General features: G+C 41.5%; 1 long non-coding RNA gene across 1 annotated transcript; it reads right to left on the minus strand.

The window, feature by feature from the left end:
- Window positions 1–11,803: 11,803 nt before the first annotated feature.
- Window positions 11,804–14,098, minus strand: LOC135672452 (uncharacterized). The gene is made up of 2 exons (XR_010512989.1): window positions 13,913–14,098; window positions 11,804–12,039 (listed from the first exon to the last, which is right to left on the minus strand). It is a non-coding gene; the product is annotated as an uncharacterized LOC135672452 (long non-coding RNA).
- Between the last annotated feature and the right edge of the window lie 1,654 nt (window positions 14,099–15,752).

Here is a 15,752-nt window from a genome sequence, read left to right on the forward strand (position 1 = left end):
ATCAATATGCCATATTGATAGAAACTCTTGGATTCAAAAATCCAAGCAATATGTCATCATAAACTTATGCATAACATGTCATGTCATCAACATACTTCTCCCCCTTTGTCATCAACAAAAAGGAGAAGTACCACAATCAAGTGTTTGTGATATAATTTTAACTCATTGCATGAAAAACATAATATCTATTGTTACCATCATTCAAGTTTGCTATCATCAAATGGTAAGATATCAATATGTAAAATTACGATTCAAGTTCTTGATATCTTAACATGATATGACATTCATAGCATCTATTCATATGAATGCTGCTTTTGATATCTCATCATAATATGGCATTCATAACATTTATTCATATTTTTCAAATATGGCACTCAGAGTATCAATTTATATATTTCTCCCCTTTTGTCATCAACAACAAGGAGAACGATATAAGCAAATTTTAAATATAAGTGCGATGCCATAAGTTGGTTCATGTCATTTTCCAACAGTGAGTGATAGGATACTAATTATGCAAACATCTCGAGGAAAACATGACATGGAGATAGCTTTTATTGCTTCTTCCTTTTTATTTGTTATCTTTTTACATGAAGGAGGAAAGCCATATGTGAAGTTCAAATCGATAAGATATTAAATCACATTTCATTTTTGCAAGAATTAAGATATGTAAGTGAGTCAAATCCTTGTATGTAAAAATATCTTCCTTTTATAAGAGGGAATCATCAAATATGTTTCTCGAAAAATATTTTTCACATGATAAGTGCATTTGCTAGATGATTTCATATGTCAAAAATCAATGATGTGAATTAAACTTGATATGACATATGCTTGTTAAATTCGGAAGAGGATAATGTATCAAGAAAATCCAATTGTTAGGATCAAGAAAATCCGAAAATGAAATTTGACACTTTCATACATTCGGACAGGGTTTTACTAGAGATATTCAATAACAATCATGAAGGTAAAACATGCTTATTATCATCGAAATTTTTGTATTCAAGCACATAATTTCAAACATGTAATCATGGTAAGTAATTGTGTAAAATTATTATGGCAATCAGGTGATTTGATCATTCAATCAAAAAAGTCCGAAAAATAATTTTAACACGTTTAATCATTCGGACATATTTTTCCATAGTTTTTCAAATATAATCATGAAGATAAGGCATGCTCATCATCATGGTAGTATGATAGCAAGTTTACCATATACAAGCTAGCAAAATTTTTAACATTTTAAGACACGCAAGCTAGCAATTTTAAGATGTTCAAGAAAGCAACTCTTGCTTCCTGGGTTATGCAAGTTGCAAGCTAGCAAATTTTGCTTCCTTTGCAATGTTTGAGCTCGCAATTTTGCTTTCAATGCAAAGTGCAAGTTTAGCATGTTTAGCATGTTGAGATAGGCAAGATAGTGATGTTCAAGAAGACAACTTTTGCTTCTTGAAATAAGCAAGTTAGCAATCTTTGCTACTTAAGATAGGCAAGCTAGCAATCAAGTTTTTGCATCTTCTTGACTTGTGCAAGCTAGCTATTTCTTTGAGATGACCCTTTACATCAATTCAAGATAGAACGTTAGCAACTCTTTCTCAAGATAGGCAAGCTTGTGATGTTCAAGATAGCAAACTATACATCATGTTAGCTAGCAAATTAGAGATATTCGAGAAAGCAACTCTTGCATCTTGAAATATGCAAGTGGCAAGCTAGCAAATTTTTCTTTGAGATATGCACATTAGCAACTCTTTCTCCCCCTTTGTCATTGGCAAAAAGAAGGGAAGACCCTCTACATTAATTTCTAAATTATGACAAAGGTTAGTATCAATCTCATTTGTGCATCATTATATATTCAAATTAAAACATGCACATTTTCAAAACATATAAACTTATTATTATATGCATCATTCCAAATCATAAATATTTCAAATCATCATGGTATTAATTTGTCACATTTCATCCTACCATGCATGATCGAAACTTCTCATTTGCATACATCAAAATAAATTCATGAATATCTCATGCATTCATATCATCACTTGAGGAATATTGAAAAGAAATAATTGGGTGATGAGATAAATATTTCATGAATACAAAGAATTGCATAAAAATCATATCATGAATACAAGGAATACCAGTCACAATCATTCAAGAGAAAAAATCATCATTCATTTTCAATTCCTTCAATTTGATAAATCAAGATCATGATTTTGATAAACCTCATTTCAAATTTAAATCATCAAAATCATTTTTATGGTTCACAAAATATATAACATAAATAGATTCATGATTTCATTGATAATATATTTTCCCCCTTTTTATGTGTTTCATTTTAAGTGGTCGATTTCATGTTACCATGCCTTTTCATTTATGAAAACATGCAATTTTCAAGAAAATTAAATAAAAAAGAAAAATGCATTATGAAAAGCATTATGTAATTTTAAAGTAAATTAAAGGCATTTTTATTATCTCAGCGTCGAAAGGCGTAAAGGCGTAGTTTGCCACCTCGCCTTTGTTGATTTTCTCCTCGTCTTCGGAGGAGCTCGATTCATCCCAGTTTTTGTTTTTCTTCTTGCGTTCAAAGCAAGTAGTTCCGTTCTTTTTACTTTTTAATTTTTGTTTCATTTGTAGTTTAAGTTCACCATCACTTGAGCTTATGCTCGAGTGGTCTTCAAATGTTCTATGTCCCAAATCCTTCCTATTCTTTGGAAGGTGGTTCTCAAGTTCTTCACGTGCATTGCACGTCATTTCATATGTGATCAATGAACCAATTAGTTCTTCAAGTGGAAATTGGTTCAAGTTTTTCGATTCTTGAATAGCAGTTATTTTTGAATCCCAAGTTTTAGAAAGTGAGCGCAAAACTTGTTGAATCTCGGATTTTGATGATGAAGTCAATTGTCATTTGTTGTCTAATCTATGTGTTGAGATAAGTGTGCAGGATTAACTACGATGAAAGATAGACAAGCAGCAGGAGTTGCGCCGGAGTCAAGTTCATGATCACGTTGGGAGTTCGAGAGTTCGACGGAAGTTCGGACGGTCGTCGGAGGTTCTGCGAGAACAGATCCGAGAAGTCCAGAAGCTTGCCAAGCGAAGCTCGTCGGAACTTGCCAAGTGGATCGTCGCAAAGTCCAGGAGTTTGCCGGAAGTCCGCAGGAGCATCACCGAGGGTTCATCGGATGATCGACGGAAGTTCGCCGGAAACTCGCCGGAAGGAGCGATTGACGCACCGAAGCAAAGCTGCAGAAGTTGTCTCAGATTTAATCGTAGTTAGCACGTTGATTAAGTTGGAAAATGGGAGGTGATCCCATTGGCTTAATCTTGGGGCAATTGGGCCCCTGAAAGATTGAAATTGGGCCGAATGGAATGAACCATTCGGACCCTGATTGCACCTGGAGGTGCAACCGTCCAGGCCAGGAGGTGGCACCGCCTGGGCTAAGCCTCCTAGCGAGACTGGGTGGTGCAACCTCCCCAGCCGGGAGGTGGCACCGCCTGAGCTCAGTCTTCGAGCTAGACTGGGCGGTGCAACCTCCCTGACAGAGAGGTGGCACCGCCTGAGCTCAATCATCGAGCAAGACTGGGCGGTGCAACCTCCCTGGCAGAGAGGTGGCACCGCCTGAGCTCGGTCTTCGAGCTCTGCCAGGCGGTGCAACCTCTCCAGTCAAGAGGTGCAACCGCCTGATCCCGGAATTCCGGGATTTGATCGTTTTGAGCTCCAAATTTGAATTGGGTTGGGGCCTATAAATTCCCCACCCATTCAGCACTGAAAAGATACAGACCTACACCGAAATCTTGATCTTTTCTGTGATTCTAAGAGCTCAAAAGTGTTGTAAAGCCTTTAAGTCTCCTCCTTCTGTTCTTCAAGTTTTCAGTTGTAAAGTGAGGAGAGAAAGGTCTGTAAAGGTTGTCTCCTGAGCCTATCAAAAGGAGAGAAACTGTAAAAGGGAAGTTTGGCCTTCGCCTATTGAAGGAAGGCCCCTAATTGACGTCGGCAACCTTGTCGGTGGAGGAAGCCAAAAGTGGAGTAGGTCAAGGCTGACCGAACCACTCTAAATCTCTGGTTTGCGTTTATTTTTGAGCACTTTATCATTACTGCAAACCTCCTTCATTACTACTGCTCTCTGCGCTTTCACGAACAAGTTCTAAGTGCTGTTCTTCCGAATCTGCATTCAGACGTAAATTCGTGTTTTCGTACATTACTGTTTACGTTTACGTTTGATTCTGCAGAACCGTCTTCCGTGCTTTTACGAACGAGTTTCTTTGCAGTTTACACTTACATTTTGATTCTTTTGATAACTGCAAACTGTCCTCTGCAATTTTACGAGCGAGTTTCAACATTTAGACGTAAAACTGCATTTAGACGTAAAACTGCATTTAGACGTAAATCGGCTTTCCTCGCACAATCATCAGATCTCAGTTCATGTTTACGTCTTGATTTCAACTGCATACTACCTTCTGCGAGTATACAAACGAGTTTCAAAGTTTAAACGTAAATCTGCGTTTAAGACGTAAATCTGCGTTTAGACGTAAATCTGCGTCTAGACGTAAATCTGCGTTTAGACGTAAATTTGTTTTTTGCAGATTACGTTTTGAGCTGAAAAACAACAGCACACTGTCTTTATACTTCTGCTTAAACTGCTTCTAGACGCAAACTGTGTTTAGACGCAATCTGCTCTTAGACGCAATCTGCATTTAGACGCAATCTGCGCTTAGACGCAATCTGCGCTAAGACACAAACTGCGCTTAGACGCAATCTGAGTTTAGACGCAATCTGCATTTAGACGCAAACTGCGTTTAGACACTAACTGTGTTTAAACGTAAACTGCACTTAATCATAAGTAATCTTAGAATCGGCTTTTTGCATCAAAATAGTCTTTATCGAACGAACGCAGCTTTCGTTTTTTAATCGCTGAAAAATATCCGCTGCACTAATTCACCCCCCCCCCCTCTTAGTGCTCTCGATCCTAACAAAACTTTGTTAACGAGTTCAAAATCTAAAAAGCTTTTACCAAGTGATTTTAAACCATTGACGACATCCGTAAAACGGGTGTACATGTCAACAACGGTTTCGCTTGGTTTCATATGAAAAAGCTCGAAATCATGCAGTAAAATATTAACTTTCGAGTCTTTGACTCTACTAGTTCTCTCGTGCGTGATTTCAAGAGTGCGCCAAATATCAAAAGCCGTTTCGCACAAAGAAACCCGATTGAACTCATTTTTGTCCAAAGCGCAAAATAAGGCATTCATAGCCTTTGCGTTTAAAGAAAAATACTTCTTCTCTAAATCCGACCATTCGTTCATCGGTTTAGAGGGAAATTGAAAACCGTTTTCAATGATATTCCATAAATCCAGATTTAGAGAAATCAAGAAAACTCTCATTCGAGTTTTCCAATAAGTGTAGTCCAATCCGTTAAAGAACGGTGGACGAAAGACCGAAAAGCCCTCTTGAAGAGCCATTTCTCTCGGGTGTAAATCCGAAATGAGAAATACCCCGCTCTGATACCAATTGTTAGGATCGAGAGCACTAAGAGGGGGGGTCAGCGATTAAAAATGAAAGCTGCATTCGTTCGATAAAAACTATTTTGATGCAAAAGCCGATTCTAAGATTACTTATGATTAAGTGCAGTTTACGTCTAAACACAGTTTGCGTCTAAGCGCAGTTTGCGTATAAATGCAGTTTGTGTCTAAATGCAGTTTGCGTCTAAATGCAGATTGCGTCTAAGTTCAGATTGGGTATAAGCGTAGTTTGCGTATAAGCGCAGATTGCGTCTAAGCGCAGTTTGCGTCTAAACTCAGATTGCGTCTAAGCGCAGTTTACGTTTAAGCTCAGATTCAGAAAGATCTGAACTTAGACAATTGTTCGTAAAAGCGCAGAAGGCAGTTTGTGTTGAATCTCGGATTTTGATGATGAAGTCAATTGTCATTTGTTGTCTAATCTATGTGTTGAGATAAGTGTGCAGGATTAACTACGATGAAAGTTAGACAAGCAGCAGGAGTTGCGCCGGAGTCAAGTTCATGATCACGTTGGGAGTTCGAGAGTTCGACGGAAGTTCGGACGGTCGTCGGAGGTTCTGCGAGAACAGATCCGAGAAGTCCAGAAGCTTGCCAAGCGAAGCTCGTCGGAACTTGCCAAGTGGATCGTCGCAAAGTCCAGGAGTTTGCCGGAAGTCCGCAGGAGCATCACCGAGGGTTCATCGGATGATCGACGAAAGTTCGCCGGAAACTCGCCGGAAGGAGCGATTGACGCACCGAAGCAAAGCTGCAGAAATTGTCTCAGATTTAATCGTAGTTAGCATGTTGATTAAGTTGGAAAATGGGAGGTGATCCCATTAGCTTAATCTTGGGGCAATTGGGGCCCTGAAAGACTGAAATTGGACCGAATGGAGCTAACCATTCGGACCCTGATTGCACCAGGAGGTGCAACCGCCTAGGCCAGGAGGTGGCACCGCCTGGGCTAAGCCTCCTAGCGAGACTGGGCGGTGCAACCTCCCCAGCCAGGAGGTGGCACCGCCTGAGCTTAGTCTTCGAGCAAGATTGGGCGGTGCAACCTCCCTGGTAGAGAGGTGGCACCGCCTGAGCTCGGTCTTCGAGCTCTGGCAGAGAGGTGCAACCGCCTCAGTCAAGAGGTGGCACCGCCTGGGCTCAGTCTTCGAGCTCTACCAGGCGGTGCAACCTCTCCAGTCAGGAGGTACAACCGCCTGATCCCGGAATTCCGGGATTTGATCGTTTTGAGCTCCAAATTTGAACTGGGTTGGGGCCTATAAATACCCCACCCATTCAGCACTAAAAAGATACAGACCTACACCGAAATCTTGATCTTTTCTGTGATTCTAAGAGCTCAAAAGTGTTGTAAAGCCTTTAAGTCTCCTCCTTCTGTTCTTCAAGTTTTGAGTTGTAAAGTGAGGAGAGAAAGGTCTGTAAAGGTTGTCTCCTGAGCCTGTCAAAAGGAGAGAAACTGTAAAAGGGCAGTTGGCCTTCGCCTATTGAAGGAAGGCCTCTAGTTGATGTCGGTGGAGGAAGCCAAAAGTGGAGTAGGTCAAGACTGACCGAACCACTCTAAATCTCTGGTTTGCGTTTATTTTGAGCACTTTATCATTACTGCAAACCTCCTTCATAACTACTGCTCTCTGCGCTTTTACGAACAAGTTCTAAGTGCTGTTCTTTCCGAATCTGCATTCAGACGTAAATCGGTGATTTCGTACATTACAGTTTACGTTTACGTTTTAATTCTGCAAAACTGTCTTCTACGCCTTCACGAACAAGTTTTTAAGTGCTGATCTGTCCGAATCTGCTTTCAGATGTAAACCAGCGTTTTCGTACGATATTTACATTGCAATTTACGTTTACGCCTTGATTCTGCAAAACTGTCTTCTGCGCTTTTACGAACGAGTTTCTAAAGTTCAGATCCCTTTGAAACTGCGTCTAGACGTAAAATTGCGTTTAGACGTAAAACTGCTCAAACTGTGTTTAGACGTTTTAGACGTAAACTGAGTTTAGACATAAATCTGCGTTTAGATGTAAAACTGCGTTTAGACGTAAATCTGCGTTTAGACGTAAAATTGCGTTTAGACGTAAATCTGCGTTTAGATGTAAGCTGTGCTTAGACGCAAACTGCGCTTAGACGCAAACTGTGTTTAGACGCAAACTGCGCCTAGATGCAAACTGCGCTTAGACACAAATTGTGTTTAGACGCAAACTGCGCTTAGACGCAATTGGCACTTAGACGCAAACTGCACTTAGATACAAACTGAGAATTAGCTTTTGCATCACAATAGTTTTTATTGAACGAACGTAGCTTTTGGTTTTAATCGCTGTAAGATTTCCGCTGCACTAATTCACCCCCCCCCCTCTTAGTGCTCTCGATCCTAACAGTTTGCAGTTATAAATGGAATCAATACGTAAACGTAAACTGCAAAGAAACTCGTTCGTAAAAGTGTAGAAGACAGTTTGCAGTTATAAATAGAATCAAAACGTAAATGTAAACTGCAATGTAAAGATCATACGAAAACACCGATTTACGTCTGAATGCAGATTCGGAAAGATCAGAACTTAGAAACTTGTTCGTAAAAGCGCAGAGAGCAGTAGCTATGTAGGAGGTTTGCAGTAATGATAAAGTGCTCAAAATAAAAGCTAACCAGAGATTTAGAGTGGTTCGGTCAGTCTTGACCTACTCCACTTTTGGCTTCCTCCATCGACGAGGTCACCGACGTCAACTAGAGGCCTTCCTTCAATAGGCGAAGGCCAACTACCCTTTTACAGTTTCACTCCTTTTGACGGGCTTAGGAGACAACCCTTACAGAACCTTTCTCTCCTCTCTTTACAACTCAAGACTTGAAGAACAGAAAGAGGAGAACTTTTGGACTTTACACAAATTTGAGCTCTTAGAATCACAGAAAAGATCAAGAATTCGGTGTAGGTCTGTATCTTTTCAGTGCTGAATGTGTGGGGTATTTATAGGCCCCAACCCAGTTCAAATTTGGAGCTCAAAACGATCAAATCCCGGAATTTCGGGATCAGGCGGTTGCACCTCCTGACTGGGGCGGTTGCACCGCCTGGCAGAGCTCGAAGACTGAGCCTCTGGGCGGTGCTACCTCTGTCAGGGGCGGTTGCACCTCTCTGCCAAAGCTCGAAGACCGAGCTTAGGCGGTTGCAACACCTGACTGGAGAGGTTGCACCGCTTGGCAGAGCTACCTCCTGACAGAGGAGGTTGCACCGCCCAGTCTCGCTCGGAGACTGAGCCCTGGGCGGTTGCACCACTTGGCTCGGGCGGTTGCACCGCGTAGTCTCGCTGGGAGACATAGCCTGGGCGGTGCTACCTCTTTGCCTGGGCGGTTGCACCTCCCACAGCAACCAGGGTCCGAATGGGTTGAACCATTCGACCCAATTTGAGTTCTTCAGGGGCCCAATTGCCCCAGGATTAAGCTAATGGGATCACCTCCCATTTCTAACTTAATCAAAGTGCTAACTACGATTATTTCCTAAGACATATTCTGCAGCTTGCTTCGGTGCGTCACTCGCTTCTTCCGGCGAACTTCCGTCGATCATCCGATGAACCCTCGGTGATGCTCTTGCGGACTTCCGGCAAACTCCTGGACTACGACGATCCACTTGGCAAGTTCTGACGAGCTCCTTTGGCAAGCTTCTGGACTTCTCGGATTTGTTCCCGCAGAACCTCCGACGACTGTCCGAACTTCCGTCGAGCTCTCGAACTCCCAACGTGATCATTGTCATGACTCCGGCGTAACTCCTGCTGCATGTCTTTCTTCCATCGTAGTTAATCCTGCACACTCAAAACAAAAAACTTTGATCGAGACAATTAGTCTTAAGCAATTAACCAAGTTGTCCGACATGTCATTGGTCCCTCGACGCTTCGTCCGATTCGTCGGCACATCATCCTTTCTTGCAGCCTATTGCCCAATCGGCCAGTTGACTCTACAACTCCGATATCCTTGGCAAAATATCCGCTCTTCTTGGCCCGATGCCCGAGTTCACGACCCGAAGCCTTCTGTCGATACGTCGACCGATCCACCGGCCCGACGTCCAATCTTCTGACATGTTCCTCCGGCACAACATGATTTTCCTGCTTTAATTGTCTCATCCAGATCGAAGCATCTCGCGTCACTCAAAATGCAGATTAAATCATAAACATATATCAAGTAGTTTCATCATCAAAATACGAGATTCAACAAATTCATCTCTAAAAACTATTTTGTGTTGCTACAAATTTTCGTCATAAACCGCTGAAATTTTTCAACGACAATTCTGCTATCGCAACTTGCACCAATTTTCTTGCTGTTATAGTGCCGAAATTCTCTTGATTAAATTAGACATCCTTGCTGTCATATAAACAGTGATTTTGTTATCAATTCTCTCCTCAATTCTCTCAAGTTTTTTGTAGAAATTACATCGAGAAACTATTGTTTCTTCGACGATAATTCTACTCTTACAAGACGGCACATATTTGTTGCAACTTCCACTTATTTCTATCAAACCTTTGCTACCATCTACCATAGATCCAAAACTTTCATCTACAGCCCTAAAACTCCACCAAACCACACCATCAAACTGCACCCAAAATAGCCACAAAACAAGCCTAAACCGTAGCCTACATCCACCGATCTACCAACCCTTTCAACCATCACCTCTCTCAACCAATACATGCCTTTAACCTGACAACAAAAGAGAGATCTGAGGAGGTAATAAATGCTAAATTCGAAGCCTTCGAGGCGCGAATGGAGGATAAGATTCGGACGCTCTTTACCGAACTCAAATTGGGCCGACCACTAAGCCCGAAGAAATCACATCAAGGAGAGAGCTGTGCCGAATCACACCAAGCCCGAAGATATGATGTTAGGACTCTAGCTAGGAGAGTCCTAATTGAGAGGGACATTCTGTTAGGACTCTATTAGGACTCTAGCTAGGAGAGTCCTAATTGAGTGGGACATTCTGTTAGGACTCTAGCTAGGAGAGTCCTAATTGAGAGGGACATTCATGTAGGAGTTTTTTCTTAGAGAAGAATTAGGAGTTGTAAGGGAATAGGAGTCTTGAGTAGGAGTCATATTAGGAGTTGGTTAGAAGTAAGAGTCTTAAGTAGGAGTCCTATTAGGAGTTAGAGTTTAGAAGCCCTATAAATAGCCATGTATTCCTTCTCTTTTCTAAAGCAAAAGATGAATCTTTTCTGCAGCCTTTGAGCAACAACTTGGAGGGAGGAACCCCTATAGAGTTCCAAGGAGGTCGATCCCCTAAAGAGATCAACCCCAAGTTTAGAATCTACAAGGGTTCTAACACCTTGTATCAGAGCAGCATTCTTGGCACCTCGCTGCCTTCCACAGCCATCCATCAACCCTCCACAACCATCCAAAGCAATTCCCACAATTGCTTAAAAGATCGTCGTCGAATTCCGCCATCATCTCCACCACCGCAGATCATCCTTTGATCTCCCCGTGAATTGCAATAGGTTCTGGTTTCCTACCTTACTGCTGCTGTAATTTAGTTATCCCTATTCGAAAATACAAAAAAAAAAAAAATTTCGTTCCTATATTGCTGCAAATTTTAATCGTAAGTTGCTAAAATTTTTCGACGAGAATTCTGCTATCGCAACTTACACCAATTTTCTTGCTGTTACTGTCGAAATTTTCTTGATTAAATTGGACATCCTTACTGTCATATAAACTAAGATATTGTTGTCAATTCCCTCCTCAAATCTCTCAAATTTTTTGTGGAGATTTCGTCGAGAAACCGCTGTTTCTTCGACGATAATTCTGCTCTTACAAGACAACACAATTCTGCAGCAAACTTTCACTGATTTATATCAAACCTACACATGCCTTTAACCCGTCAACAAAAGAGAGATCTTAACATCACAGATTTGGCGGCATATACTATGGCATCTGAGGAGGCAATCAATGCTAAATTTGAAGCCTTTGAGGCACGAATGGAGGATAAGATTCGGACTCTCCTTACCGAATTCAGTTTGAGCCGACCACCAAGCCCGAAGAAATCACATCAAGGAGAGAGCTCTAACCAATCACATCATGCCCAAAGAGATGACTTCCAAGAGAGGGGAGGCTCTATGACCGACTATCATGCCCCTAAAAATATCCATGATATTTAAAATTTTCGTCACAGACCAATCCAGCCAGGATCCAAACTAACGTTTGAGGACACTGAAAAACATTCTATTTATATTCACATCCATAAAACCTGTGTAGTTTAAAATCATATATCACATTTATGGCAACCCAAGCCAACTTGACAAAAAATGAACAACATTTATAAATCCACAAGCTAAATAAATTATACAATCAAACTCCAACTATTCACCACAAGTTCATATCACCATAAATTAGACTTAACATTCTGAAATTCCAAATAAGAGAGATCTCCTAACACTTTGACACAGTATATCCATTTCGGTTCATCGACAACATTTCATTACATACAAGACATACTTATACAACAATATCGTAATAACCAACCAGACTTGCCCATTATTCTGAATAGCTATCCACTGCCTCAGCCCAAATCAAACATCTCGAAGAGTGACAAGCTGACCTGAAAGATTTATATAACAATGGAGTGAGCCAAAAACGGCTCAGCAAGTAACAAAGCATATTCAGAACAAAAGGAACGGTTTGAAACGAGTAAGGTATCATAATGCAAGGCAGAATACAAGAATTCTCAAGGATACCATCTCAATAGATACCAAATCATACGTATCATGTCATTCAAAACATATTTGATCCATAACGAATGGAGCACAGAGTAATGGGAGCATATCAATGACAGATAGGACATTTCAGAACATATCAATTCATAGCAAATGGAGCACAGAGTAATTGGAGCATATCAATGGCGTATGAAATGTTCCGGAGCATATCAACGATATATGGAACATTTCGAAACATAATCATCAGTGAATGAAGCATTTCAGAGCATATCAAAATCAAATATCATACAGAAGCTCAAACGTCATCTTTGACGTTGCAAACATATCAATCTTATCCAAAGCATGTACAGAAACACATAACCAAAGCTCTGGATATCATATCAAACATACAGAAGGTGTAGTGGGATCTCAATCAGAATGTGATTCATCCATTTCTGAATGACCACCTGACAAAAGTCTCCCATGTCTGGGAGCTCCATCCACCCACGTCTAGGTGAAGTCAAAGGGGGCCGGCAGAGCATCGCAGGCTCTAAGCAATATCCCACAAAGCGGGCAAATAAGCGCATACCAGAATATCCCACAAAGCGGGACCCCACAAAGCGGGCAAATCAGCGCATACCCTTTACCATTTCTGGCAAAGGTCCAGACAATCCCACACACCAGAGTACAAAAGGGCAGTTTCAACAATAAGTAGCATATATCGGAAGCACACGCGGAACAACGAAGCTTACATGTGCCTTTACGAGTCAATCCGAAGTAAGCAATAATCTTTCACAAGTATATTCAGATTTGAAAGGAATTGAAAGCAAGGGCACATATGGAATCCAAGCAATCACATATAACTCAATTCAATAAAAAGATTTGATGAATTCAATGTCCAAAGGAATGAAACTGGAATAGGCACATATCGAAAGCAAATGCGGAACAATAGGATATACATGTGCCTATATGAGTCAATACGATATAGCATAAACGTTACACAACAATTTTCAAGAATGCAATAATTTTAAGGACAAGAGCATACAAGAATTCAAAGCAGTAATATAAAGCTCAATTGAATAAGAAAGCTAAAGGATATCAATTTCCAAAGGAATGAAACCAGAATATGAGAAATCGACCAAAGCTCGATTTCTGGCAGAATACAGAAGGCCCATTGAACAAATGATTCAAACTATCAATTGTGCTCCAATTTACTCAGAAATAATCATTGGATAATACTTTCAGATAAGACAGGCTTCATATGAATTGAACTGTCCAACAGAGAGAGTTACAAATAATTTGGTAAACAAGGGTCGTAGAACAAAATCTCTGTTTGGCAGAATTCATAATGTCAGATTCAACAGATAACTGGGCAGGTGTTTGGATTCCAAATCTTTCAATCCATACATCAATGAAAGGTCTACGAGTCTAGTTTCCAATGAAACCAGTTTTGAACAAATCAGAGTTTCCACAAAAGACTTATAGGCAACTCGGTATCAAAAGGTCAGAATCTCAAAAGTTGCACAGATTCGAATCGTTACGTCTAAACAGGAGATATATCAAATGCAAGGCTAGAACAATTCAAAGTTCCTCATATTCAAAGCAAATGTTGAGATAAAATTGGCAGTGAGGAAAGATCAGGATACTTACAATAAGACATATCAGAGCAATTATAGGAGAAACGATCAGGAAACTTGCAATAGAAATGATCGAAATAGTTGCAACAGAAAGGATCGAAACACTTGCAATAGAAAGGATCGAAACAAGCAGGAAACTTGCCTTTCAAAGATTTCGATCCGAAGATCCAAAGAAGGTGCCAGCCCAAATCCTTCTACTTTTCCTCCGTGTCCTCTCTCTGTTTCGTTTTGTGTTCTCGTTTTCTTCCTTTCTTCGCAACTACACCACGTGTCGAACATCGAGGCACAGTCACCTGCTCTCTCTTACTCTCAATCTCATTCCTTCTTTTTCTTTCCCAAACGCAGTTGCCGCCGCCGCCGCACTACCTTCCTTCCTCCCTTCTCTCGCAGACATAACTGCTGCATACGCAGTCACTGCCGCTGCGGCCGCAATCCCGTCCGCAGCCCCTTTTTCCCCCTTTCCTTTCTTTTCTTTCCCAGCTGCAACTGCCGCAGTCGCAGTCGCAACCATGGCCGCAGCCACCACAGCCGCAGCCTTTTCTTTCTCCCCTGCTCTATTTCTTCTCCTTCTCTTCCAACTGCAGCTGCCACTGCCACAGATGCCTCTCCTTCTCCTCTTCCTCTCTTCTTCCCTTTTTACTTTCTCTTCTTCTTCCTTTCCTTCTCTTCTTCCCCAGCTGCACTGCTGCAGTCGCAGCCTCAGCCACGACCACAACCTCTTCTTCCTCCCCTGCTCATCTTCCTCTCCTTCTTCTCTTCCGACTGCAGCTGCCATCGCCGCAGCCGCAGCCGCCTCTTTCCCTTCTCTTCTTCCTCTCCTTCCCTTCTTCCTTTCTCTTCCTCTTTCCCTGCCATAGCTGCAGCTGCCACAGCCGCAGCCGCAGCCGCAGCTACTTCTTTCCCTTCTCCTCCTCGATCGCCCCACACCTCTCCTCGGTTTCCACCTGCAGGAAACAGAGGTGCTGCTGCCACCTCTCGCACCTCTCCCTCTTCCCTCTCTTTTCCCTCTTCTTCTCCTTCTCCTTCCTTTCTTCTTCTTCTCTTCTTCTCCTTCTCTTCCAGTCGCAGCTGCCACCGCCGCAGCCGCAGCTCCTCCTTTCCCTTCTCTTCTTCTCCTCTTCTTCTTCCCTCCTCCTCCCCGGCGTCACACACACCCTCTCCTCTGTTTCCTCTGTAGGAACAGAGGCATCACAACCTCTTCTCCTGCTTCCTCTTCTTCTTCTCTTCCTCTTCTTCTTCTTCTTCTTCTTCTTCTTCTTCTTCCCTTTTCATCCTCAACGCCCCACACATCCTCTCCTCTGTTTCCACCTGCGGGAAACAGAGGTGCTGCAGCTGCCTCTCTTTCTCCTCTCCATCTTCCCTCTCTTCTACTTCTTCTTTTCTTCTCTTCTCCCTCTTCTTCCTCTCTTCTTTTCCCTCTTCTTCTCTTCTCCCTCTACTTCTCTTCTTCTTCTCCCCACGCCCCACCGCTTCTCTCTGTTTCTCGAAGAAACAGAGAGAGCGTGGGAGGCGGTGGGATAAAACCGAATTTTCGGTTTTCCTTTATCTTTTTCTTATTGCAACTTAACAGTTTAGTCCTTGAAATTTCCATATTTACATATAGGTCCTCCGATTTATAAATAAATATTTATTAATAATTTTCAAAAGTGAGGGATATTACACTCTCCCCTCCTTAAAAGAAAATTTAGTCCTCTAAATTGATCATAGCTCAATCGATGAAAAGATGAGGATTATGATATCTTTATTTCCTCCTCTTGCTCTTAAATAATTTCATCAATACAATACAATTACATAATTATCCACGAGTGACCGAAATATTCTCCTCCTTGATCCTCAATAGACGGTAACCCGACCTTCAATCAGTTTCTAAAAATACTTGCGCACCCTACAGTTAATCAAGCAAGTCGTTACTCTAGAAAATACTCATTTTTTATGGTCACCTAATTTAACTGTCTATAATCATTACAAAGCCTCAATGTTCC

This window comes from Musa acuminata, chromosome BXJ1-4, assembly GCF_036884655.1.
Source record: "Musa acuminata AAA Group cultivar baxijiao chromosome BXJ1-4, Cavendish_Baxijiao_AAA, whole genome shotgun sequence".
In the NCBI taxonomy this organism is placed as follows: Eukaryota; Viridiplantae; Streptophyta; class Magnoliopsida; order Zingiberales; family Musaceae; genus Musa; species Musa acuminata.